Consider the following 27504-nt stretch of genomic DNA (forward strand, 5'->3'; position numbering starts at 1 on the left):
TCCAATACTTTGCGATGAGTATTCTTGCTGCTGTTGTTGCGTACATAAAGAAAGTTCTGTAGATTTAGTTCCACTTAAACCCAAGCTCTTGCCTTTTCAAGAAACACACACAGTGATTTCAAATATGGAGAGATGAGCATTTCACTACAGAATCTGAAAAGTGGTATACATTCCCCATGCTCCCCATATAAGGAAAATCTCAGGGTAGGGGAGGAAAAGGAGGGTGGGGTTGTGTTGTGGTTGACAGCTACAGCTCCCAAACGCGATAATTTTACTAGCATTTCCCTTTTCTTACTGCAAATCATAGTGCTTTGGTAAGGAGGGATGTTAAAGCAACTTATTAGTTAACAGGGCATCAACAGCGCAGAAAACAAAACAAGAAGTCTTTTTACTTCTGTAAAAAGAAGTAAAAGAAGATGGCAATCAGCCTGGTAGGAGTCTGATCTAAACATTAGTCCAGACCACTATTGAAAGATATGAAATAAGTTCCTTGTTATTCAAGTCTCGGTCCAAATCTACAAGCAAATTCAAAGATTCAGATGAGGGAAAGGATTAATCATTTATCTTGTTATCAAATGGGATCTCAGAAAACACTTTGGTCCAGAACCCTTTCATCTTGGGACAGTCACACCACATTTGTCTGTAGGTCTCAGTATCCTGGCACCCCATCCGGCATAAGGCAGAAGCATCCTTATGTAGAAAATGAATTAATCATGGTGTTAAGTAACAACCATGTTGGAAGTTTTAGAGCAAATTCCCTGGTCTGGGCTGAAAGAGATGACTTTGGCCAGAGCTTTTTCCAATCGTCTTCATCTATCTCATGGGTAGGCAAACTAAGGCCCAGGGGCCGGATCTGGCCCAATCGCCTTCTAAATCCAGCCTGTGGATGGTCCAGGAATCAGTGTGCTTTTACATGAGTAGAATGTGTCCTTTTATTTAAAATGCATCTCTGGGTTATTTGTAGGGCATAGGAAATCGTTCACCCCCCCCCCCAAAATATAGTCCATCCCCCCACAAGCCCCCTGCTGAAAAAGTCTGCTGACTCCTGGTCTATCTGAACTCCTCTATTATGTTCCCACCAGGACCTATGCTTTTGATCTGAAATAAAAGTAGCATTTAACAAAATTTTATACAACAAGGAAACTATCCCTTTCATAGGACCTGAGGAAACCATGATAATTTGTTCACATTGTCTTGTACCTTTTTTAAAAATAGATGTGCAGAGAAGAAATGGACATAGTTGGCAACTTAAAGCCAAAGAACAGAGTTGTCTCCCAAACAGATCTGCAATAAGGTTATGGTCAATGGGATACTATCCTCATAAAAATCAACCGGCTGATAGAAGTCGCAAGCTTTCCATGAATCAATATTGTATGTGGGTGTTGTTGTAGGGGGGTAACTGGGGGGTGGCGGTGAAGTCCTGGTGCCAAAGCTGCCACTCACTTAATCCAAGCTTTAAATAATACAGACAAAAACTGATTATCCAGCCATTGTAGAAATCATAATTTATGATAGGATAGGTGCTTGATAGAACCCCATCCATCTCACCACCCCCCATCTCTACCTGTTGTTCAATAATAAGAGAAACCATGTTGCTGAGCTGACATGTATCAAAATAAAAGTGAGATCTGGCACTCTGCTTCTAATATCTGTGTACCCTTTATAGCTTTTGTTATCTAGAAAGCAGCTCAGCATTCTTTTTTCAACCACAGAGCCCCTGGCCAATTCCTACTGACAATCAACTGGCAAGATAGCTCTACCTATTAATCCTTAAGTGCCTATTGAATTCAGTGCTCCTGCTAGATTTCCAAGTATAAAATTGATTCCCACTTCTCTACCTATTACTAATGGTTGAACACTTAAGAGTAATGAATTAGAATGGAGTCTTCTTTGTCTCCATTTGTATGGAAGATGGGAAATTTGCCCTAAGGGAGGATTGCCTTTGTGCAAGACCTGCCAACCTGCAATCAGCAGACCTTTCATGGCTCCACTGGGACCGTGACACAGCTCAGTGTTGCAGGGGACTTGGGTCTGAGCGAGTCAAGAATGAGAAGTTGTGACACAAGCCACTAGTCAGGCTCAAAGATCAAGTCCAAACTGACTGACAATCTAGGAACGAGGAGCAAGCCACAAGTCAGCACTGAAAGACAACCAAAAGGTGTAGGAGCATACTAAGCCCAGGAGGACCTGGAGCAGGAAGCCCTCTCAGGTTCCTCCAACTGCCCAAGAGGACCTAGTGACCAGCTTGGTGTGAACAAAGCTAGTCCATGGCCTTAGGACAGGCTTCCTCAGCCTTGGCCCTCCAGATGTTTTGAGACTACAATTCCCATCATCCCTGACCACTGGTCCTCCTAGCTAGGGATCATGGGAGTTGTAGGCCAAAAACATCTGGAGGGCCGAAGTTGAGGAAACCTGCCTTAAGATGTTAAAGCGGCCAATGCAGAGACATGCAGGTTGTTGGTTCATCACAAAGGACACACCAAAGGCTCCCAGTTCAAGCCACAGCAACTCCTGACGGTTTGGGTCTGATTCAGAGTTCTGCCTCTGGCACCCCTGTTTGCTGGCCACTGACTCAACTTTCCAGACTCAGCATATTGAGCACCCTCAGTCCTCATTTAGTTGTTTGGGGTTTTCCTGAGCTCCATTCAAACTCACTGACTGACAACTTGGGGCATACAATGGGGATTAGCTGCAAATGTGTTGAATTTGGCAGTAGCTGTTTGTCCATAGAATAAGAAGATTTTATGCCATGGATCTGTATAAGATTCAGATAACGATGTTGGGTTGCTATCTAACACAAAGGGGTTGAGTTACAGATAGGTAGCCGTGTTGGTCTGCCATAGTCAAAATAAAAAAAATCCTTCCAGTAGCACCTTTAAGACCAACTAAGTTAGTTCTTGGTATGAGCTTTCGTGTGCAAGCACACTTCTTCAGATACACTGAAACAGAAGTTGCCAGATCCTTCTATATAGTGAGAAGGTGGGGAGGGGTATTACTCAGAAGGGTGGTGGGAATTGGAGATTGGCAGATAGCTGAGATGAGCCTGCTGACGACTCTTAACGACTGTAATAGGTCTTACAGGAAAAGGCAAGGGGTGAGAAGGTGAGAAATGGCTTAGTCATGTATAATGGGATAAGAATCCAATGTCTTTGTTCAAACCAGGTCTCTCCATGGTTTTAAGTTTGGTAATGAGTTGCAATTCAGCAGCTTCTCTTTCCAGTCTATTTCTGAAATTCCTTTGTAGTAAAACAGTTACTTTGAGATGATCTTTCTTGAGGAGTGAGAGTTTATCCAAAAATCTTCATACCTTATTTGCTTCCCGACATCAGTAATGCCACACTGCTAAAACCACCAGGAACATTCCATTCTTTAGTTTGTATTAAACTCAGCCACAGAAAATATTTCTATACTTTTATATGGTATATCTGGATAAACGTCAGTTTGTGGAGACTCCTTCCTGAAAGTTCATCTTTTTTGTCCAGAGAGAAGCTTGCCAAGAAGAAGAAATGCAGAACCCTGCAGTGTATGTCTCTACAACCTGAGATCCAATCTTTGGTATTTTGAGAAAAGGAAGGTGTTGTGGGGTAGGAATCCTATTTCCTGGCCCTCAGAAATGCGTTTTTAGTAAACAAATGTGCCATAGCTGCCTCACAGACTACAAATTCACCTTTTCTTAGAGCCTAGGCTAATGGTACAGGTTTTATTTGGTACAGCAATCTAAGCCTCCACAGGATAATTATGACAGATCATATTTGAGATGAATTTTTGATGCATTTAGGAAGGATGACGAGATTAACAATTCTTGAGATTGAAGATTAACAGGGGCTTCAGCTGCTTTCTTCTTAATTCTTCATTTGCATTTTAAACACTAGACCCCACTTTTATTGTACTTGCTTCCCCTGAATGACTCTAATTTCTTTCCAGGTGGGCAGATGTCTGAAGCTAATTAGATGCTTGGAAGACTTGGACTTAGATCAGATTGGAACTGTGAGCTCTTGCCTGAATAAGCATGTCAGAGAACAAAATTACCAAGGCAACGGGAACGGGGAAAATAGAATGTACTGCATTGCTATAAATCAATGTTCCAGAGTTTGCAGTTATGAAATGCACACCAACTTCTCTTTTCACCCCATTCTCAGCAAGTCCACACACCATCACTCGCTCATAAAAAGCTTGGCAATGCTTTGTGTAAGCTTCTTTTAAAAATTGTAATGAAAACACTCAAGAAAACCAGTTGAACACATGCAACAGCAAAAACATTCTAGCTATATGCATATCCTCATATTTTGAGTTTCTGGTTCTGCTAACTCTCTTTCCATTTCCCCCAAACTATTTGCAACACTTTCCATTCTTCCTAAACTATTTGCAACACAACTGCAACAGGTAAGTCCCATATAAAACCTGAATCCAGGAAAATGTGATATGTTTTAAACAGTGTTACTTTTCTAGAAAAAGGTGTTGGAACTCACCATGAACACTGTTAAGTTGTGGGTGAACATATCAGACGACACAGCGATTCTTCAAACAGCTCTTGTTTATTCACAGGCCAGAACAGAACTGAACTGAAGGGTTCAGTCAGCCTGCTTATATAGAGCTCCAGTACAATGTAACTGTGACAATTTTCTAAAACTATCCAATCACTGAACATCACTTTTGATCCCTTATTTGCATAACTATCTACAGTATCCCCCTGCTGGCCCAGGGTGAGAACTTCAGTACATAACAAACACCTCCCTTGTTCTCTTATTATGGCAACAGCAGCAACCTGAGGGGTTGGAACTTACCAGTAGTTTCAGTGAGTTCCAGCTGGAAAAAAAGCCCTGGTTTTAACTATGCTTTCAGAACATGGTTTCATCCTGGCTTGTTCTCACTAACCATAGTTCAAATAATGTACAGTTCTCTGAGGACAGCTGCCATGGGGTTCTGTGGCCTATTTAAAATCAGAAACAAATACTTCCCATCTCCTCCTTGGGAGCAAAAAAACCAGGAGGCAAGGGAGCAGGGTGCAAGGGCTCAAACAAGCAAATGTGTTTGCAGTCTAGATATCCAATACTGAAAAGTTCTCAAAGTCACCAGGGACTGAAAGTCACAGGTTGTCTTATCTATCACATTTGTATTCTTTCCTCTTAGGAGGCCAGAGTTTAGGGAGGGCATTTAGGCATCCCATAAAAAGAGGAAACACATCATACACATAAAAAGAGGGCAAGAGAGGATGAAGATCTGCATAAAATGTATGTATACTAATTTATATGCATGACAACATTTTGGAGGTCCCAAGTCGCAAAGTGGTTAGATTGGTCTCAATTAGGGCCAGGGCCTTTTCAGTACTGGCTCCGACTTGGTGGAATGCTCTGTCACAAGAGACTAGGTCCCTGCAGGCCTTGACATCTTTCCGCAGGGCCTGCAAGACAGAGCTGTTCCGCCTGGCCTTTGGTTTGGACTCAGTCTGACCCTTCTGTTTCCCTCCCCTTATGGTTTTGATCTATGGGCTATTATTAAAATGAGGCTGCATTTTAAATTGTATTTTTAACTTGTATTTTAAATTGTTCCCCCCCCCTCCTATTATGTTTTTATTGTAATTTTACTGGTGTTAGCTGCTCTGAGCCCGGCTCTGGCCGGGGAGGGTGGGGTATAAATAGAATTATTATTATTATTATTAATGCAAAATCAGGAATAATTAGCAGAAATACAAGACACTTCACCATAGTGGAAAACACTGTGGCCAGACTATCAGTGTCTGCTGTCCATGCTCTACCAGAGCACTGCACATGGAGTTCAGCACCATTTGCGTTTGTAAGATTAATAATAATAATAATAATAATAATAATAATAAATTTTATTTATATCCCGCCCTCCCCAGCCAAAGCCAGGCTCAGGGCGGCTAACAACAATCAAATAATCAAACAATCAAATAATCCAACATTCTAAAACATTTCATTATAAAAATTAATTAAAATCAAATTAATGGCAATCGTTAAGCAAAGTTCTGTGCAGGTTGCCAGAGGAGGTTGCCAGAGGCTGTGCCCTGACCAAAGGCCTGGTGGAACAACTCTGTCTTGCAGGCCTTGCGGAAAGATGTCAGGTCCCGCAGGGCCCTAGTTAGATTACTTCTAAGTAGGGAAGCTGCCTAAAAAACACTCACGACGCAACCTTAATTTTGTTGTGCCACCTGATTACTGTGACTAGGTCTATCACTGTGGTTTTGTAATGCCCGATCAGAGTCTGGGATTTGACAAAACAATGCACATGTTTCATGTTGTTTAGCTGATGCCAATTGACAAAAGATTTTTTTCCCCGGCAACAGATATTTCTCTGGCTTGTGTGATGTCGGAAAGCCAACAGAAGTCACACCCACACCATACACTGAAAGTACTTGTACAATGGTACCTCGGGTTAAGTACTTAATTCGTTCCGGAGGTCCGTTCTTAACCTGAAACTGTTCTTAACCTGAAGCACCACTTTAGCTAATGGGGCCTCCTGCTGCCGCTGCACCGCCGGAGCACAATTTCTGTTCTCATCCTGAAGCAAAGTTCTTAACCTGAACCACTATTTCTGGGTTAGCGGAGTCTGTAACCTGAAGCGTATGTAACCCGAGGTACCACTGTATACCATTTTGATAGTTGGATTCCTGGGAACTGAGTTTTGTTAAGTGTAGTGACCTCACCGAGCTACAATTCCCAACATCCTAAAACGACACTTCCTGGAGGGTCTCCTTGACTTTTAAAATGACACAAGTGCTGGATGTGACCAGAGTTTAGGAGGAAGACAGGGCTATCAATGGCTGCTAGCCGTGATGACTGTGGTTCCAAATCCCAGTTGCCAGAAACCCCTGGAGGAGAGAGAGCTGCTCTTGTGCTCATGCTCTGCTCGCTAGAACATTGGCTTGATCCAGCAGGATATTCTTATGATCTTTAGAAAAGGTGACCTTTCTCATCTAAAGAGGTGGCGACCGAGGTATGCACTTTGAAAAGCTGTTTCTGGACCAAGGCAGATGAAGGGTCAATGCATTGAGCAGTGCATTTAGATAACTTTAGGCTATGGAATTGATGGTCTTATGGCGGTTGTTATGTACTGAGTTGAATAGGATCGAAAAGGCAGCAGTTTGATTGGTCCTAGAACAATAGCGTCCAGAATGCAGCAGTCTGATTGGTCCACAGGAGCCACCCAATCCAGCTCCAGGTGGAAGTGAATCCACAACCTGATTGGCCTACAAGTGAATCCCGGAATTAGCCAATCACGTGGGGCCCATTGTGTAAATAATGTATATAACGCAGACATTCTGGGGGAACTTCCATTCCTCCTCACCACTATGAGCTGAATAAAGAGCATGAAATCCACTCTCGACTCCGAGTATATTTCAGCGGTGTGTTTGTGTGTGACTTGAGATGATAAAGCATTTCATTCACTTACTTCAAAATGTGGTGAGCCAGCTCAGGTCTGCCGAGTGGAGCCCTAAATGTCCCCCCCAAAGTCATGCCCCACGGGGAACATTCGAGTGCCTCACCCTGGGGATCGGATGTGAAGAAACGTATTGGCTCCTGGGAGGAGCGTTAATGGTTTTGCTTCCACTTCTGTGTCCACATTCGTAGATATTGCAAGCGCACCGTCATGTGCTTCCAGTGCCCTCTCCTCCAAAGGCAGCAATGGCCCTTCAGATTCTCCCCAGCTCATGGAAGTGTGGTGTCACTAATAATGTGCTGGACCTGGGGGGGTTACTGAGAGGCGAGGTCAGAGTCCGGTCCTGGGTCGAGGGTCTGGAGACTGTCCACCAAGGGCGAAGTGGGGTCCAAAGCAAGAAGCCGGGCGTGGTCGGGAACTCCAGAAGAACAGGCCTGGGTGCTGGCAGAAACAGGTTTCCAACGACGTTGCTCCCGCAACCTGGGACTGGGCTGACTGGCCTTTATCTCCTCTGAGGCCAGGGGTGGTCCCGGCCCACACGTGACCTGCCTCTCCTGGCCTTAAGGCGAGCACTCCTCCTGAGAGAACTCAGTTGCCTCCGCCTCTCTGCCCTGAGCCTCTGCAGCTCAGGAGAGGCTGGAGGGTTACTGGACCCACAGGCAGCTTCACCTTCCCCTGACAGGGCTGGGAGAGGCGCACCTGCAGGCAATGGGTCCTCAATCAGCTCCGGAGCCAGAGTGAATACATCTGGTGTCTGCTCCTGAGGATCCGGCAGAGGTGCAGGCCCTTCAGATTCAAGCCCCTGCCCCGGCTCAGCCGGCCCTGGAGGCGGGGACTCCTGTGCAGGCTGGGACTCCTCAGGTTCAGCTTCTGAATCAGATTCCCAGGCCATCACAAATAATTTACTCAGGAAAATGAATCTGAGCGAGGATCCCACCAAGAAACCTAGTCCTAGAGGCTTGGGCTCATTTGCCATACGTTTGTGTCTCTGTGTTTCCCCCCTTTCCTCAGCTGCCTACCACCCCCTGTGGGGAAAATGGCAGGAGTCATCAGCGATGGTAGGTTCCTAGATATTGCACCACGCTGAATCACAAACATAATAAGCATCTATTTGAACTTCTGGTTTGCAACTGATTCAACTTGAGCTGTTTAATATATAGAGCGGTATCAGAAGGCAGAAGCAGGGTAAACGGAAGGCTTCCTGGGATGATAAAAATTACTTTGGTGAGGAAACTATTTCGGCAGCATTGTTCTTTTATTGTAAGTAACTGTATATTTGATTCCAGGTGTCTCATTTTTAAAAGGCATTAAAAATAATGTGTGCAGGAAAGGCAGGCGTCACTGCTGCTTTCTGCAGCGAAATATTGTTAGTGGCATTGAACCAAAAAATCCAACAGCAGAGTTTTATATTATGAATTCGGAAAATAATAATCATGATAAATGAATGAAATAGGAATAGACCCTTCCCCCTTCACACACCTGGGCAACCCTGCTCCTCTTGCCAAACCTGTGGCCGGCTTTATTCTGCAGTAAAAAACAGAAAAGAGTGCATGTATACATTGTAATGATATCCAGATTAGGGCAATCTTTCTGACATGCTGCTCCTCTCTCCCCAGCCATGATTCTCCCTGCTGTTCCAGCAAACTACCTTCTTCGCTGCTGTTAATCTTGCCCTGCAATGTGAAACTATAGCCTGGCATTTCCACACCGGATCTTTATTCTGGTATTATTATGGCTTGGCCATTCTCTCTTAAGGGCTTTATATATAATATTATCACCAATTTTTTCGTCTTCTGTGTTTCCCCTTTGTTTCTTCCATCTTTCTAAGACTACAGAACAAGCGATCAGAAAAAACAGCAGGTGGAGATTGCCTTAGCAAACATCTTTTAAAAAAAGAAAGAAAAAAGAGGTGTGAGTTTTGAAGTTCGCCATGTGTATCAGGCAGATGAGCTATGTATCTGCATCAACTCATCTTCACTATTTCCCCTCGGATTGGCAATTTTTTATCAGATTTTTTGTTTCGTTTTGTTTTCAAACCATTTCCATCACTGCATGTTCATCTGCAGTTAAAAATTAAAATGTTTGTGCAATAGTAAAGGTAAAGGGACCCCTGAAAAGTTAAGTCCAGTTGCAAATGACTCTGGAGTTGTGGCACTCATCTCGCTTTACTGGCCGAGCGAGCCGGCGTTTGTCCGCAGACAGTTTTTCTGGGTCATGTGGCCAGCATGACTAAGCCGCTTATGGCAAAACCAGAGCAGCGCACGGAAACACCGTTTACCTTCCCGCCACCATTTACCTATTTATCTACTTGCACTTTGGTGTGCTTTCGAACTGCTAGGTTGGCAGGAGCAGGGACCGAGCAACGGGAGCTCACCCTGTCGCGGGGATTCGAACCGCCAACCTTCCGATCAGCAAGCCCAAGAGGCTCAGTGGTTTAGACCACAGGGGCACCCGTGTCCCATTGTGCAATAGTACTTAAATGGGGGGGGGGGAAGCATTTTAACACATTTTTTTTAAAAAAATGAAACATGTTACTTTCCACTCTTAATTTTTTTTATATAGAACACTCTTAATCTACCTTTTTAAGATGTTAATGCAATAATTGTGCAACAGCATCTTGGGGGGGGGGGGGGAAGGTGTATTCACACAAACTACCAAATTAAGAATTGATAAAATTAATAATAATTAACCTGTTTGTCCAATATGTGTAGAATTGTGGCCTTTAAAATGATATGCTTACCTGAATTGTCCCTTCCACACCCGCATGGCTAAGAGTTGCCCTCTAGGGTGGATGGAACATTTAGGGATGTACATGCAGACAAAGTATCATGTAGCAGTATCTTGAGAATAGGGCAGTCCTGAATCCTACTTTACAGAGGACTATCTTCTATTGATTTTGAATTATGGTGCTGGAGGCGACTCTTGAGAGTCCCATGGGCTGCAAGAAGATCAAACACATCCATTCTTAAGGAAATTAGCCCTGAGTGCTCACTGGAAGGACAGATCGTGAAGCTGAGGCTCCAAGACTTTGGCCACATCATGAGAAGAGAAGACTCCCTGGAAAAGACCCTGATGTTGGGAAAGATGGAGGGCACAGAGGACGAGATGGTTGGACAGTGTACTCGAAGCTACAAACACGAGTTTGACCAAACTGCAGGAGGCAGTGGAAGACAGGAGTGCCTGGCGTGCTCTGGTCCATGGGGACACAAGGAGTCGGACACGACTAAACGACTAAACAACAACAATCCTCTATTGAAAGACTATCAGAGGCAGTCCTCTGTTTGGCGGTGTCTTCTGTCCTTCAGACTTATCTGATCAAACTCTGGTTTCAAGTCTGAAAAGGGAAAGCAGGATCCACAAATTTCCCAATAAACAATTTCAGCACCTGGAGAGCAAACTCAGCAGGCGCATGGCCAGCCAGATCACCACCACAATGGTAAGATCCCTTGCACTTCTACGTATAATGATGATGCCTAAATTTGCATTGATACATATAAATTTGAACCTGAAAATTGTACGCACTTCTGAATCCCCTCTCTCTCTTTTTGGCAGTGCAAAACTGACCATCCAAGTCTGCAAGTAGCAGTGCCAACTTGAATAAAATATGGAGGGGCAGGTATGCTCTGCCCTGCAGAATCGATCACATGGCATGGCACATGCACACCATTTGAATGGCAATGCCAATCAATGTTGCGGGGCTCTGGCCCCCTCAAATATTTTATGGGGAGGGGTGCGAAAGGACCTTGCCCCTAGCAGTTGTCTCCTATGTCTGGAACTGTCTCTCAATTTACACTATTTATATGAATTGAGAATACCCATTCGAGCACTTGCCCTATTTCCAGAAGTCTAAAAGGTCCCATAATTCTATGGCAGACATGGAAGGATTCCTCAGTAGATAGGTACATCCCCACATTGACCTGAAAGCAGAAAGTTTGAAAAACTATTCTAAGAAGCAGTTTCTCTCTTTACAACAGTCTTGCTCAACAGGAGACCCATCAAGCTCAGCTCAGCTCACAGTCCATGGTACTTAAGAACCCTCATTTTTTTTGTGCTCCCACAGAGATAGCAAAGTCAGAAGCGTCCCCCCTCCCCTTTTGAACCCCTTGTGGGACTGTCATGCCATATGAGGCTTGGCAAATCACAAAACTATACCGGGCTGCTTCACAGGAGTGCATTTTGCCTCTTCCATTCCCAGTGTGAAAAATACTGTATATGCCCAATCAACCAGCTGTATCACTTTGGAGAAGGGATGATGTCCAGATCTACACAGCTGCTAGAAGCAGAGACTGTAATGGGCAGGCCGGGAACAGAATGTATTAAAGAATGTAGGCTGAGAAATGTCTTCAGGGATCAGAAAGTAACACATCAGCAAATTAAAACATTGCTCTTTGGGTGGAAGTGGCCAATTTGATTAGACCAGAGTAAAGCATATCCCAGGATAGCTCTGATTCCACAACCTTCAATGCGTTCTATGAATAAACATAGCCCAATAGCATTCCTGACCTGACTGAACTGGTTTATTCTCAGTGAAGAACTTCCTTGTCTTGTCTTACAGCCTCCTTGAAAGCCCTGCAGTAGTTGTTGTTTTTTAAAAACCTAAACAGACTCCCCTGCTGCTTTGGTAAATGAGGGCCATTGAGATTCCGTGATGTCCAAACTGAAGCACTGTGCAAATTCATTTACTGTATTTTTTGCTCTATAAGACTCACTTTTTCCCTCCTAAAAAGTAAGGGGAAATGTGTGTGCGTCTTATGGAGTGAATGCAGGCTGCGCAGCTATCCCAGAAGCCAGAACAGCAAGAGGGATTCCTGCTTTCACTAAGCAGAGATCTCTCTTGCTGTTCTGGCTTCTGAGATTCAGAGTATTTTTTTTCTTGTTTTCCTCCTCCAAAAACTAGGTGCGTCTTGTGGTCTGGTGCGTCTTATAGAGCAAAAAATATGGTATATCCCAGTTTTTGAAACAGGTGTTTTGGAAAACATTGACCGTATAGCCCACAACAAAACAGTTAAAATTGGCCATGCATCAAAGTTCCATAAAACATAGCACCATTTAACCTCTTCAGACTGAGGTTTTCTTTTGTTTAAAATCTGGGTAGCCTTTACAACATGCAACAGTTGGGACCAAACACCACTATTTGTTTTGCAGCAAGGATGTTGTCATCTTCTGAGGCACTATTTACCAATCCACTGCTTGCTCAATTAATAAGTTTTTTTCTCAGAGACAAACACACCAAATAAGATAAGTTAGGATTTCCATACATCTGGATCTTCCCGGACTCACCCTCTTTTTCAGGGGTAAAATTTCATTCCGGGGGGATTTTTTGAATTTGCCAAAATGTCCAGGTTTCTTGAAGCAGAGCCAGGAAGTATGCCTGTGATGATCCGTCTTAAGATTTTTCTATCTCTATGGTGCGCTCTCATGGTGGATACTGGGATTGGGTTCATGATCAAACAGCAGGTCCAAGGCTTCTACCTAGACTTCTCCAACTGGTTGGCCAGGCTGATGCCCAGTAAGCTGCCTGTGAGTAGGCAGGAAAGACTCCCGGAGGGGGTTTCTCTCTGTCTCCCCTTCCTCCCTTCCCTGTTTTAGGATCTCTCATTTACTCTGTGTGTCTCAATGGCAGGATCCCCACCCTAGGGCATTATCCATCGACTGCAATTAAGCTGACTCTATTTTGCAATATTAGAAAAATATAAGAAAAGAAAGAGAGAGCTTGCTAGTAAAGAGGATTCCCCTCTATCCTCAGTTAAAATACACAGCGCTCATGTGAAGTCAGGGAAAGCCCCTCTCCCCATTTTTGTGTATGTGGGAGGGTGTCCTGAAATCTTGGCAGTCTGAAGAAGCCAGCAAAGAAAGTGCTGGGAGTTGGGGGGGGGGGGAGAGTGGAAGAAATGGCTGAAGTACTTGGCACCCCATTTCCCCCCCCCCAAAAAGTTTTACTCCTTTCCTTTGATCACCACACTGCCTGGATCTTCATAGTGTACAGTGGACGCTCAGGTTGCGAACGTGATGTGTGCGGGATAAACGTTCGCAACCCGCAGTGTTCACAACCCACAGTGGCGCATCTGCGCATGCAAGGGTTGTGATTTGGCACTTCTGGGCATGCGCAAAGTGTAATCTAGCGTTTCTGCACATGCGTGACCGCTGAAACCCAGAAGTAACCCGTTCTGGTACTTCGGGGTTTCAGCGGTCCGTAACCTGAAAAAACGCAACCTGAAGCGTCTGTAACCCAAGGTATGACTGTATTTCTTTTTGCCATTATGCCTTTAGAAGACACCTGAAGGCAGTCTGTATAGGCAAGGGCAGAGGAAGGGGGGCAGTGAGGATGGTCCGCCCCAGGTGTCATCACTGAGGGGGGTGACATTCGGCTCGCCACCTGTCCGCAACTCCCAAGCCTACCCCGAGCCGTCGGGGGAAGGGGCAGAGCTGCGCTGCTTTGCCGGCGGCCTTCTCCCCTTCCCTCTTCGTTTTGACAGCTTGTGGGAGGCTTGGGAGTCGTGGGCAGGTCCCTGCTCCTGGGCTGCTTCCGGGGGGGGGGGGAGCCTCTCACAAGCTGTCAAAAGGAAGAGGGAAGGGAGGAAGGCTGCTGGCAAAGCGACGCAGCACCCTCCCCCCTGCCCTGGAAGCAGCCAGCCATGGGCAGCTCGTTGCACTCCCTATGGGCGGCTCGCTCTGCCCCCATGGGCATCTTGCCTCCTGGGACACTCGTCCCACCCCATGGCCCCACCCTTGGGTGCACAGCATGTGCGCCGCTCCAGGTGCCAGAACAGCCCTAGCTAAGTGGAGGAACAGAGAGGTTACATTAGCATGCATGGCTAAGGGCTAAGCTGCCGCTTCTATTTTGGAAAATTCCAAAATCCTCTTATTGTGACCAACCACAATGTCACTAGATGGTGAGTGAGATTTCGAGTCCCCCACAATTGCCATCAAGTATTTCCAACAGGAAAGCTGACTTAGAATTGAGACATCATGTCTGCATTGGTCAAAAGTTCAGAGCTGTCATGAAGAGCACTTCACGGTTTATCACTACTGCTCTGGAACAAAGACCTCCAACTTATTTCTCCAGCATTTTCCTGTAGTCTTAGGACCACAGTTTAAGAACAACTGACCTACCTAAAGTTGCCATCCTATTCCTCTGCCCAGGAACCCTATGCCCATAGAAGCAGTCTCATATGCAGAAATTTTAGGCTTCACTTATTTAGATGCCTTTCTGTCCACTGTTACAAACAAAATGAGACCTAGTGTTTCTGCATGGTAGTTTGCTATTAAAAAATACAGAAGCATGACAGGTGGAAATAGGCGACCATTAAACAGCCATTTCGGGTTGGTGCTGCCCAGTTCTTTAAGAACTTAGTAGCACAAGCAGCAGAGTGTAGATTCCTGCCTTGCTATTCTTCCACAGGTGGGGGAACTGAGGGTGGGGGAATATTGTAAAGTGGCAATGCCTCTGAGCTTTTAAAGGAACAGCACTTGACAACCTTAGACACCCAATGAGAAAAAATATAATGGATTTGCTATGTGGAAGTCATAGTCTTCCCAGGCAGGAAGAGAGTAGGTCTCAGTGATACTTCCGCACAGTAAGAATTTTGTTTCCATCATCCTTTTACTTCCTGATTGGCTGCAGTCAAAAGATTCCTGCATTGCAGGGGCTGGACTAGTCGGTGAACAGTGGAAGGAATAGAATGTGACCATGTACCATCCAGGTAAACACTGCAAAGAACTGAATAATGGAAGATAGTAATTAACTCTCCCAGCACACCAGGTCTGGAACAACAAAGTATATGATGGACTAAAAGGTAAAGGTAAAGGTACCCCTGCCCGTACGGGCCAGTCTTGCCAGACTCTAGGCTTGTGCGCTCATCTCACTCTATAGGCCGGGAGCCAGCGCTGTCCACAGACACTTCCGGGTCACGCTGGCGAGCCAGCGCAGCACACGGAACACCGTTTACCTTACCGCTGGTAAGCGGTTCCTATTTATCTACTTGCACCTGGAGGTGCTTTCGAACTGCTAGGTTGGCAGGCGCTGGGACCGAACAATGGGAGCGCACCCAGCCACAGGGATTCGAACCGCCGGCCATGCGATCGGCAAGTCCTAGGTGCTGAGGTTTAACCCACAGCGCCACCCGCGTCCCCTCATATGATGGACTACACACATGAAATGGATTACTTATTTATAAGATGCAACAGAGGTGGTGTTTGTAAGGTGAAAAAAGCGGCCAGCTGGAAGAATGGTTTAATGGCAAGTGCAGGATGTCAACTGGATTCTAAATAAGAAATGATGTGTCTATGCGAGGAAATGATGAGGATCACATGTTTGGAACAGGAGCGGGAAACCTGATTTTAAGAAATTGTATTAAATTAAATTAATTTGGTTTGATTTGTAATAATTTGGAAAATGAATAAAAATAATTTGGAAGAAAAGAGTATGAGCTGGGAAATCCCAGGCTGAAAAGCACCATTGCAACCACAAGCTCTATAGCTGCCTTAAGGAAGCCATTATTTCTCAGCTCTGCAATGATGGGATAATAATTGTCACCCATCCTAATACAAGTTGCTGTTATTCGGTCTCCACTTGACATTGCATGGCTGATGGGAGTGGCAGGCCCAGACATGCACAAACCAGAGCCTTCAGCCCTCTGACTAGAAGGAATACCAGACACCTCAGACCCATTCCTTAGCAGTTTCATTTCCACTCAGTTTTAGCTAGTAAGAAACAGCAGGAGCCCCTTCACTATACCTTCAAAAATGAAAGAAGCCTCTGCCTCTCTTTGGCACCCTCTGTGCACGCCAGAGGAGGCAAGAGAGGGGATTGCTAGTGACCACCAAGCAGGGGTATTAGGGGAGGGGTAGTACCTCTGGTGGGGGACATGTCATGCTCCTGGTGGGGTAGTTTGTCCACCTTTGGTCCCCACCCTGCACTCAGCTCTCACCTGGGGCTCCTAAAAGCTGTCAGCATGCAACAGTGGCCACACCCCAGGAACAGCTTCAACTGGCTGGCTAAATCAGGTGAGGGTAGCCAGGTGAGGGTAGCCAACCTCTCAGTGTGTAAGGAACTTCCCCTGCAGGCGAAGACAGGCTCCGGTGGCTTTGCCTGAAGTAATAGTGGGTCCAACAGTCAATAAGGCAGTTTCTGCCCATGCGGTAGAGGTAAGTGAGGGGCAGATGGGGCTCATCATCCTAGACCTCCTCTGCCTTGCTGGATATCTTCAGAGAAGAAAAGGCTAAGGACTACGCCCTACACAAATCTGGAGTGGAGTCCCTAAGGCGGTTGGATAGCACCTTGTACGCCTCCTTCCGGCAACTCCTGCCACTAAGCTGGTGCCAAACATATTGCTCTGCTTTCCTTTGAACCGCTTTAGTGAGGCCGTCTGGGTAGCCTAGGACCTCCATACTAGAGAAGTCATTTCGATGCTGCTAAAACAGCAAAAGCAATGTGAGGGGCAGCACTTAAGAGTTACAGTGGTACCTTGGTTTAAGAACAGCTTAGTTTATGAACAACTTGGATTAAGAACGCTGCAAACCCAGAAGTAGGTGTTTTGGTTTGTGAACTTTGCCTTGGAAGCAGAACATGTTCCGCTCCCTGTTGAGTGTGTTCCATTTGTAAATTGAGTCCCCTGCTGCTATGGGAAAGCATGCCTTGGTTTAAGAATGCTTTGGTTTAAGAATGGACTTCGGAACGGATTAAGTTCATAAACCATGGTACCACTGTACTGGTCTCTGCAGCCACAGCAGATGCTGTGATTCTCCATTGGTTTGGATTCACTCCCAGAGACACACTCCATTGTCTCTCAAGACAGATGGATGCCAGCAAGGACAAGAACACCTATCAGCTACCTAGCAAGTCAAATGAACACTTGTGGACTCCTGTAGAAGTTGGTTTACTTGCAGGAAGTTTAACACATCTGAAGCATCCCTTCAAAGTTAACAGTAGCTGGGGAGAATGGTCTTGACTGAGATTAATTATTCTTTGATCTGTTACACACTGGAGTATTTTCCCTGCTGACATGTCCCTCTGTTTTCTTGCAGCTAAATGCCTGTACCACAAGTTATCTACCTAAGTTGTGTTTTGTGTTAGTTCCATTGTTTTCTTTCTTGCATTAATTGTATTCTTGGCATGCTTTAATCAGAAAATCGATATAAATAATGTTTATTTTAAAAGTAGCTGCCAAGGCAAAGTCTTAAAAGCTAAACTCTACCTTCCTTACACCGTCATGTATATTATTGTTGATCTATTTCTAAATTTGTATGAAATTTGACATTGACTACTACGCAGGGTAGTCAGCTGTTTGTAAATTTTGTTTTTGGTGGTTCCAAGTTGACAGGTTAAATGTACGTGAATCTGAATTTCCTTGAAGTTGGGGTGGGATATACTTCAGAACTATCTCATTTCTCTTTACTCTTTGATAGCTGAACAAACTGCCTTTTAATAGAAGGAAAAGAGGAGAAATAGAGGGCTTGAACTGAAACTAGTAACTTGCAATTTCTTGTCCATCATTCAATGATTTGTGGGTTACCTAGTCAAGCCCCAGGCACTGAAAATGTTCCCAGTCACCTTCATGAAGTTGGCAGGGCAACTGAGTTCCTAACAACAGGCTGTGCGGGGGGCAGGAATCACATACTTCAGAGATATCAATTCTCTGTTAGAGAAATGACACAGGCGGAACAGGAGAGGTAGCCTGAAAAACCCTCAATTTTGAGGCTGATGGTTCTTTAGTGATGCTCCTTACATGACTTCTACATATCCTCATTAACATGAGCACACAATCCCTTTTGCTACCACCCTCTGCTCACCCCCCTGCAAATGAGGGCATGGGAATATAGGGGGATTTACTTTCACGTAAACTCACATAGGAACTGGGCACATCTCCACTGATTTCAATGGGAGTTGTAGCCCAATCCTATGCATGGCGACTAAGACACATCTGTGTATATAAGTGCAGTCTTGAGCATGGGCTCAACTCTGGGTGGAGACAAGCAATAAACTTCTCTAGTCCCCTGCATCCCTAGACTCGTTTCCCTAGGTATGCATGGTAAGATTGTCTCCTAGCACTTTGGAGAACCATAGAGACCAAGGAGTTGCATATGCATAATAACTTATGATCCAGTAAATCAGGGATGGAGGGCCTGTGACCCTCTCCAAACAAGACTCTTAATCTCATGGTAATGGCTTCAAGCACCACATTGGGAAAAGATTCCTGCATTGCAGGGGTTGGACTAGATGACCCATGTGGTCCCCTTCTAACTTTAAAAAAATCTGTTTTAAACCCCTGACCAGTTCAGGTGGATGGACACTGTAGTAAACCTGCAGTAAACAGTTGCATTTTCCAATTGAAATAAATGAAGTTTAAGAACTTAACTCAAGCTGGCTTCCTGTTACCTTTCTTGTCCCAGGCAATTATTCTCGTTAGATCCTTGACGACTGCCCAAAGCCCATCTTTTTTGCCTTTCTTCTGCACGCAAAGCAAACGTTCCACCACTGAGCCAGGCGGCTGACACTGAATTGTTGTGCTTCTTTCTCAACTTGACCCCTGGCTCTTCGCCCTTTGATTCCTGTGTCTTAATCCTTGCTCTTCTTTTCCTTCTGGGATCTTTTCTTCATTTGACAGTCCTTCCTCACACAAAAGGGTTAATAGGAACCGCCTATGATTTACGCTTCCAATGCTGAGAAGTAACTCCAGGGATACATTTATTCCAAAGTTTGCGGCTGAAAGAAAGGAGCCCTCTCAAAGCATAGTAACCTGTGATTTCTTGCAAAAACTGGCACAAAATCCTCAGCCTTTTGAAGTGCCAACTACGTATCAGTCCAGGTAACACCAAACCATTCACAGCACTGGCATATTTCTTAACATAGACAGTGAGGGAAGACCATCTAAACAGCTGACCGCTCTGTCATAAGCAACACTCTGAGGACATTCTCCACCCCTCTCTCTCAGCTTCGTACAGGTAAGTCCCAGTCAGCCCCGTTCAGGCTGCCTTTGATCTCCCCCAAAAGCAAATGCATCTGTCTTCTCACCTCCGTCAGCTGAAGGCTCTTTGAAATCCTCTTTCCTCGGTTCCATTCCCACCAAATCATCCTGGCATCTCTCAGTCCTCCTTTGGACTTCATTCTCTGTACCATTTGCCAAATGTCCTAATGAAGGTACACGTTTTGAAGAGAAGGGTCCTTTCTCTGCTGGTTATTAGCTTCTCTCGGTGGTCTATCAAAGGCAGATCCTCACTCCTAAAGTGAATAAGCTATCTTCCCTACTACTCTTTTTCATCCTGATTTCCCCCCCTTTTTTGGTAAACATATTATCACTGCAAATTTCTTAAGATGTATCTCAAATGGAACATCTCTATTGCCCTCTACTGGCCTTTAAGTTAAGGTACCTATGCAACAGATGTTGATAGCAGCCATCCACTTCTATTTTCTGGTTCCTGGTCCTGCCTAAAATCAATAACGAGCAAATACATAGGGACCAAATTTTTCTGGGTTTCGTTTTTATTTCCCCACCTTGGATGATAAAATACCAGTTTGATTTACAGTTTGCTTTCTAACCACAGTAAGCCTAAAATGATCAACAGAAACAGATGGTAAGACAAGCCTGCTAATCAAATATGTTCTTCCAAAGAGGAGGGGACATTTTTGCCTTGAAGCTATTTATACATTTTCTGTTCAAGAATACACAAAGCGATGTGCAACACAGAGCCGTATGAAAACAATAATTTAAAACAGCTTTACTGGATAAAATTCACAAACAATCAGCATGAAATTTCAGATCCTCCATCAGCAGGTGAAATAAATCTTATTTATTTATTTATTTATTTTAAAAAAACCTCTAGAAAACACTAGGCCAAGCAGGCTACTATTTGAAGATCATTCCAAAAATTGTGATGCCACAACAGAGAAGGATGTATTTGGTATACTTGCAGTTTGAACTTCCTGCGGCTGGCGGACTCCTCTCCAGTCCCACACCTAACAATTTTTGGGGGGAATAATACTGGAATAGGGATATTGGAGAATTCTGCTCTAAGCAGACACAGATACAGAAATTCCCTGTGTTTGCATGTTCACTCAGTGTTCAGGGATGGGATTCCTTGAAGTGAATGCCATCCACATCTGTCCACAGCATTTTAATTTAAGTCTGCAGATTATGCGTAATTAATGTCTTTTTTCATGTTTCTTTGATGTTGTTATAAAGATGAAAAGGGGTTTAGAACCCTGTGGGGAGATAGCTAATTGATCGGCCTTTAACTACTTTTTTTTACTTTGAAAGAGAACACACAGGGAAGTCAATAACACAAGGTATTTGCCTTTGACTGAGAGAGGGACTGCCACAGTATCTAGGTGCCTCTTTGCTCTTCTGATTTCTGACATCGGGGGGGGGGGGCAGCTAAAGGCATATTATATGCATCAAGATTGCAAACCTAAGTATGCCTACTCAGAAGTAAATCCCACTGAATTCAGTGAGACTTATTTCCAGTTTGGGGAGGATGATTGTCCGGACTCTTGGGACACCCACTTGTGGGGTGCCGCAGGGCTCCATCCTCTCTCCCATACTTTTCAACATGTATATGAAGACACAGGGAGGGATTCACTGGTCAACAACAAATTTGTTGTCTGCGTTTTTTCAGTTGATTTAGGACGAATCTGATGCGCTGAATCCAAAAATCACGGTTTTGCTCAATCAGGTCAAGTTTTTGAGCTATGGCCACATGTCGTTTTTTTACGTTTTTGTTCACATGTACGCTTGTGTGGAGCATTTTAGAAGAAGTTGGAAAGTGCAAAAATACCCTAAATCAGTTGTAGAAATCTAGACAACATTCAAAAAGTAAAAAATTGTTCCCCAGTGAATTATCAGGAGGGTTGGGCTGGGTGTTCACCAATATGTGGATGATACTCAGCTCTACCTCTTGTTTAAATGAGAATCAGTGAAGGCAGTGAATGTCTTGAGTGAGTGTCTGGAGGTGGTTTGAGGATGAATGGAGGTCAACAGATTTAGGTTGAATCCCGACAAGATAGAAGTGCTGTTTCTGGGGGACAGGGAGCAGGCAGGTGTGTGGGACTCCTGAATGGCATAACTGTGCCACTGAAGGACCAGGTGCGCAGCCTGGGAGTCATTTTGGACTTACAGCTGTCCATGGAGCTGCAGGTCAATTCTGTGTCCAGGGCAGCTGTTTACCAGCTCCATCTAGTATGTCAGCTGAGACCCTACCTGCCAGCAGACTGTCTTGCCAGGGTGGTACATGCTTTGGTTATCTCCCGCTTGGACTACTGCAATGCACTCTACGTGGGGATACTTTTGAAGGTGACTTGGAAACTGCAGCTAATCCAGAATGCGGCAGCTAGACTGGTGACTGGGAGTGGCCACCAGGACCATATAACACCAGTCCTAAAAGACCTACTTTGGATCCCAGTATGTTTCTGAGCACAATTCAGTGGTGCTGACCTTTAAAGCCCTAAACAACCTCGGTCCTGAAGGAGCATCTCCACCTCCATCGTCCAGCCTGGACCCAGGTCCAGCTCTGAGGGCCTTCTATCCATTCCCTCATTGCGAGATGTGAGACTACAGGGACCCAGGCAGAGGGTCTTCTTGGTAGTGGTGCCCACCCAGTGGAATGCCTTCCCATCAGATGTCAAACACATAAACAAGTACACAACTTTCTGAAGGCAGCCCTGTATTTTGAAGTTTTTAATGGTTGATGCTTTGCTGTTTTTATTATGTTGGAAGCAGCTCAGAGTGGCTTCCAATTATTATTGCTGTTATTGCTATTTTCATAACTGTCCCTCATTGATTCCTCTGTGAGGGAAATGAGAGAGGATGACTAGGTTATACTGCAACATCCCCAACCTTTGGCCCTCCAGATGTTTTGGCCTACAACTCCCATGATCCCTAGCTAACAGGACCAGTGGAAATTGATGGGATGATGGGAATTGTAGTCCAAAACATCTGGAGGGCCAAAGGTTGCGGGTGTCTGTTATACTGAATTGTGAAGTCAAGTTAGTGAGAGCTGCTGCAATCCTAGCCCCACTTACCAGGAGGTAAGCTCTACTGAATCCAGTGAGGGTAACTTCTGAGTAGGCATGGTTGGGTTTGCAGGCATAGATGGCTTTGTGATGAACTTCATTAACCCTTGTCTTTAAGGTGTCTCAATGTTCTTTGCAGTTTTTGCAAATAGGGCTACCCCTCTCGAAACACGTTAACTTTGAAAGAGAACATGCAAGGAAGGTAAATAAGGATTAGTAAATATGTTAATTGCTGAGATATAAACAGCTGTTGCGTGCTACATAAAGAAGTCCCATAATACACATATTTCCACATTGGCAGATGATGAAACAGATCTAAGCCAAAAATGCAATGCTATTCTAAGCTGCATCAGCAGAAGTCTAGTGTCCAGACCAAGGGGAGTAATAGTACAACTCTATTTTGCCTTGATCAGACCACACTTGGAATCCCGTGTCCAGTTCTGGGCACCAGAGTTTAAGAAGGATTTTGACAGCCTGGAATGTGTGCAGAGGAGGGTGACCAAGACGATCAAGGGTCTGGAAACCAAGCCTTATGAGGAATGGTTGAAGGAGTTGGTTATGTTTAGCCTGCAAATGAGGAGATATGATAGCCACCTTCAAATATCTGAAGGGCTGTCACATGGAAGAGGGAGCAAGCTTGTTTTACCCCTACTCCGGAGGGTACGACTCAAACCAATGGATTCAAGTTACTCCTAATCCCACTGATTTTGAGGAAAAAATGAAACAACAAGCCTTTTAAAAATAATAATTAAAAAACCACCTCAAATTTACTAAACTGAAGTGCTTTGACCAATCAGAAAGTGCTATATATTCAGTGTGTGGACTTGGCAGATGTATTTAAGCAATACTTTTCCCTCTTTTTCTCCGTATCTTCCCTACAGTTCACATCCATCCAAATTATTATTATTAATTTTTTATCTCGTCCTCCTTCCCAAATGTGCCGTCAAATGATCCTTGGCATCCCCCCCACCCCCAGCATTCATGATGTTTACAGCTACTTTGCTGAAGTATAAAATACACTTAAGAAGACTAATGTCAAAACAGACGTAGTGAAATGTGAATTGTTTTGTATATTTCACCCAACACTTACGATCGTTAAGCTTAAAGGCACAAAGACTAAATAGTAGAAAATGCACACAAGGGAATGAAGGTGAACTGCAAGCTGTTCAAACCCTCCATATGAAATCCATGTTCTGTTCACCTGTAGGAGAGGATCAGCAAGGTGTACGCTTAGTTGCCACAAGTGTCACAAGTTTGAGGTTTTGACTGAATAGCTTGGCATGTCTGCATGGCTATTACCTTCACTTTGAAAATATACTCCTCATTGTTCTTCTATTTGCAGGTCGATGCGTTTAGTATCAGGGCAGAAGAAGCAAGCTCTTATTTTATTCCTGTAGTCACGAAGGTGCTAAGGTTCAAGTGAGATTAAAATGTGAAGCGGCACATGTTCGAGATCATTTCCTCTGCTTCTAATCGGGGTTGGCACACCGTTCTTTGCTGCCTGTTGCTCTGACGTACGTAACACAGACACAGAAACAAAAAACAGAGTGGTGGAGAAGAGAGCAGGAAGGAGAACAGAAATCTAGTCGTGTGCTTCACTGTGCGCTGGACTGTTTTTATTGTATTTGTATAGTTTTGCTGTGGTGCTGTGGGTTAAACCACAGAGCCTAGGACTTGCCAATCAGAAGGTCGGCGGTTCAAATCCCCGCAACGGGGTGAGCTCCCGATGCTCGGTCCCTGCTCCTGCCAGCCTAGCAGTTCAAAAGCACATCAAAGTGCAAGTAGATAAATAGGTACCGCTCTGGCGGGAAGGTAAACGCCGTTTCCGTGCACTGCTCTGGTTGGCCAGAAGTGGCTTAGTCATGCTGGCCACATGACCCAGAAGCTGTACGCCGGCTCCCTTGGCCAATAAAGCAAGATGAGCGCCGCAACCCCAGAGTCGGCCATGACTGGACCTAATGGTCAGCGGTCCCTTTACCTTTACTAGATGTGTGTGTGTGTGTGTGTGTAGTTTTAATCCACTCAATGTTTAATGGTTTTTTAATTGTTATTTCCCTGTGATTTCAGCTGTTGTTATTTTTATCTATAGGCCACCTTGAGTCCCTGTCAAGGGAAAAGGTGAAGTGTAATAATAGTAATAGAAGAAGACACATTGCAGTCTAAAGTCACCCCCCCCCCCATCCCTAATTCCCGGATCTAACACTACCTAGTTGGACCAATGTCAGATTCCAACATCTGATCACAGCTTCTTCTCAGTGAATACTCTCCATAGGATCTTAGCAACACTTATTTCTCTTCCCGTTGGATACCTCATCTCTCTTCTTCTCCTGCCCAACTGCCCTGCCTCCCTACAGGTTAGCTGCTACCTGCCTCCCTGCACAACATTCCTGTCTCCTTGGCAACAGTTGCCTGGGACGATGCATGAAATCCTGGCCTCCTCCAGGTGTATCTTCCATAGTGGCATCACACGTGCATTTGATTTTCCGGCACATTAATTGTCTATGTGGGGAAAGGTATGGCAATTTTTTTTTTAGTAAATTGCTGTGAGGTTACACATTTGCAGCGAGCTTTCATTGGGTTAGAGACAAAGTCATTCTTGTAAGTTTAAAAATAACGCTGCCACCCACATATGACTGAGCAGAGCTGAAATCTTGCAAATAGCAATGTGCTCTGTGTGGGGCTGCCTTTGAAAAGGGTTTGGAAACTTCAGAAAGTCCAGAATGCTACAGCCAGGCTACTTACTGGTATGGCTTTTAATAATAATAATAATAATAATAATAATAATAATAATAATAATAGGTAGGTAGCCGTGTTGGTCTGACGCAGTTGAAATAATTTTTTTTTTAAAAAAAATTAAAAATTGTCCAGTAGCACCTTATAGACCAACTAAGTTTGTTCTGGTATAATCTTTCGTGTGCATGCCCACTTCTGCTTATGCCAGAACAAATTTAGTTGGTTTGTAACAGGGGTGTCGAAACTTTTTTCAAAGACGGCCAGATTTGATGAAGTGAGGGCCAACCAAAGTTGTTGAGCTTTCTATTGGATTTTAGGAATTTACCCCAGGAAATAAACTGCCACAGGGGCCAGATTAAACCAACCGGTGGGTCACATTAAGCCCCCGAAACGGACTTTGGACATACCTGGTCTAGAAGGTGCTACTGGATAATTTTTTTTATTTTTTTTTATTTCAATAATAATAATAATACGTGGTTTATTTATACCCCACCTTTTTCCCTGGCAGGAACTCAAGACGGCTTACAGCTAAAAATAAGAACAGTTAAAACATTGGGGGGGTGGGGTGGGGGGCAAGACAACGACAATTGAACATGGATAGAATTTTATATCTATCTACATTAAAACCATACAAATAATTGCAATAAAAACAGCACCGGACTCAGCCCTTTCATTAAATCAGCCAGTTCCCAAAATCCTGTTGGGATCAACAAAGTCTTCAGACATGAGAGTATGTGCATAGAGAGATGTGTTTTCTTTAAAATATGCAAGGTGCTTTTTATCTGGATTGTTTCAGCACTTAATATGGCTTATGAATTTCACAGCATTTATCTATAATCATAGTTCCTCTTGTATGCAATCTTCCATCTCAGAACTTCCGCATCTGAAGTATTAACACTGATTTCCACCTCCAAGTGCCAACTTCAACTACACTCATTTGAAAAGGTTGCTTAGCCCTGAAGCTACACACACACACACACACACACACACACACACACCACTTCTTGTCACTTTGACTATCATTAAAGAATTGGTGTACCATAAGTGTGTCTAATTAAAGGACAGTATCAATAGTCTGGAAGGGATGCGGGTGGCACTGTGAGTTAAACCACAGAGCCTAGGGCTTGCTGATCAGGTCGGTGGTTCGAATCCCTGCGATGGGGTGAGCTCCCGTTCCTCGGTCCCTGCTCCTGCCAACCTAGCAGTTTGAAAGCACCTCAAAGTGCAAGTACAGTGGTACCTTGCAAGACGAATGCCTCGTAAGACGAAAAACTCGCTAGACGAAAGAGTTTTTCATTTTTTGAGTTGCTTCGCAAAACGAATTTCCCTATGGGCTTGCTTCCCAAGACGAAATGTCTTGCGAGTTTGTTTCCTTTTTCTTAAAACCGTTAATACTGTACCAAGTTTGAAGCGGGAACTGGGCTGGCAGGGAGCGAGCGAGGGAGCGACCTACCTTTTCCAGTTTCAGCCTTGGGGAAGGAGAGCGTCTCGCTCCGCGAATGAACGCAAGGCAAGAAAAGAGCGGGAGCAAATCTCTTCCAAGCGCGATCGCGAGCACGACAATTAGTCCTGAGTTCTGAGCAGAGTAACCCGATACGAGAGAGAGAGAGACTCCGGAGACAGAGCGTGTGCGTAAAAGCGCATGAAAGAAAGACTGCAGAAGGAGCCAAAGAACAAATAAAGGACTTGGGCGCAACAGAAGCGGGATCTAGCAGAACAACGCAGAGGGATCCTCTTCTGGAGAGGGCACAGAGGAGGCAGGTGGGCTGGGATCCAGCGGATCTGGCTGGGTCTCTGCGCCGCCTCTGCCTCTCTCTCTCCCCCCCCCACGTGGCTGCTCCATTTTGCCCTAACTGCGCGAAGGCAGGAGGAGGGGGACCAAGGAGGAGGAGGCATCCACTGCGCTTGGGCCGTCGCTAAGGCGCCTTTGCGGGGGTGGGAAGAAGCCGGGAGCAGCTGCCGAGACTGTGGGGAGCCCGGCGGTGTGGCGCAAGGTAACGGGGGGAGCAAGGGAGTCCGCGCCGGGCGCTTCGTGCATCCGCCCTCGGTTCCTGGGCTCGAATTTCCTTTGGCACCTCGTGGAGAGAGAGGGAGAGGAGCGGGCTGGGGCTTTGATGTGGGACGCAGTTTGGCGGAGCGAAGACGCGGCAAGGCTTGGCGACAGAGGAAGGGGGGCTGTTTTCGTGGGGAGGTGGGAGGGGGTGTCTTTGCTTCTTCCCGGCAACAGATCCTCCAGGCTGGGGAAACTCCTCCTGCTGGGGAGCGACCCGCTTTGTGCTTTGCCCGCTATCCCATTATAAAAGGAGTACTGTAATAATGTTCATAATACAGTACCAGGGTGCATCCGTGCTTCGCAAGACGAAAAA

At 45.0% G+C, this 27504-nt stretch overlaps 2 long non-coding RNA genes across 2 annotated transcripts in view; one reads left to right on the top strand and one right to left on the bottom strand.

Moving 5' to 3' along the window:
* Positions 1–27504, top strand: part of LOC308460620 — a 428649-nt gene that overhangs the window by 395793 nt on the left and 5352 nt on the right. The window lies entirely within an intron of this gene.
* On the bottom strand, positions 22401–25016 carry LOC308460671. Its single transcript, XR_013978708.1, has 3 exons — positions 24612–25016; positions 23705–23914; positions 22401–22582 (listed from the first exon to the last, which is right to left on the bottom strand). It is a non-coding gene; the product is annotated as an uncharacterized lncRNA (long non-coding RNA).

The sequence above is a fragment of the Podarcis pityusensis genome (genome assembly GCF_964106645.2).
Source record: "Podarcis pityusensis genome assembly, chromosome: 13".
In the NCBI taxonomy this organism is placed as follows: Eukaryota; Metazoa; Chordata; class Lepidosauria; order Squamata; family Lacertidae; genus Podarcis; species Podarcis pityusensis.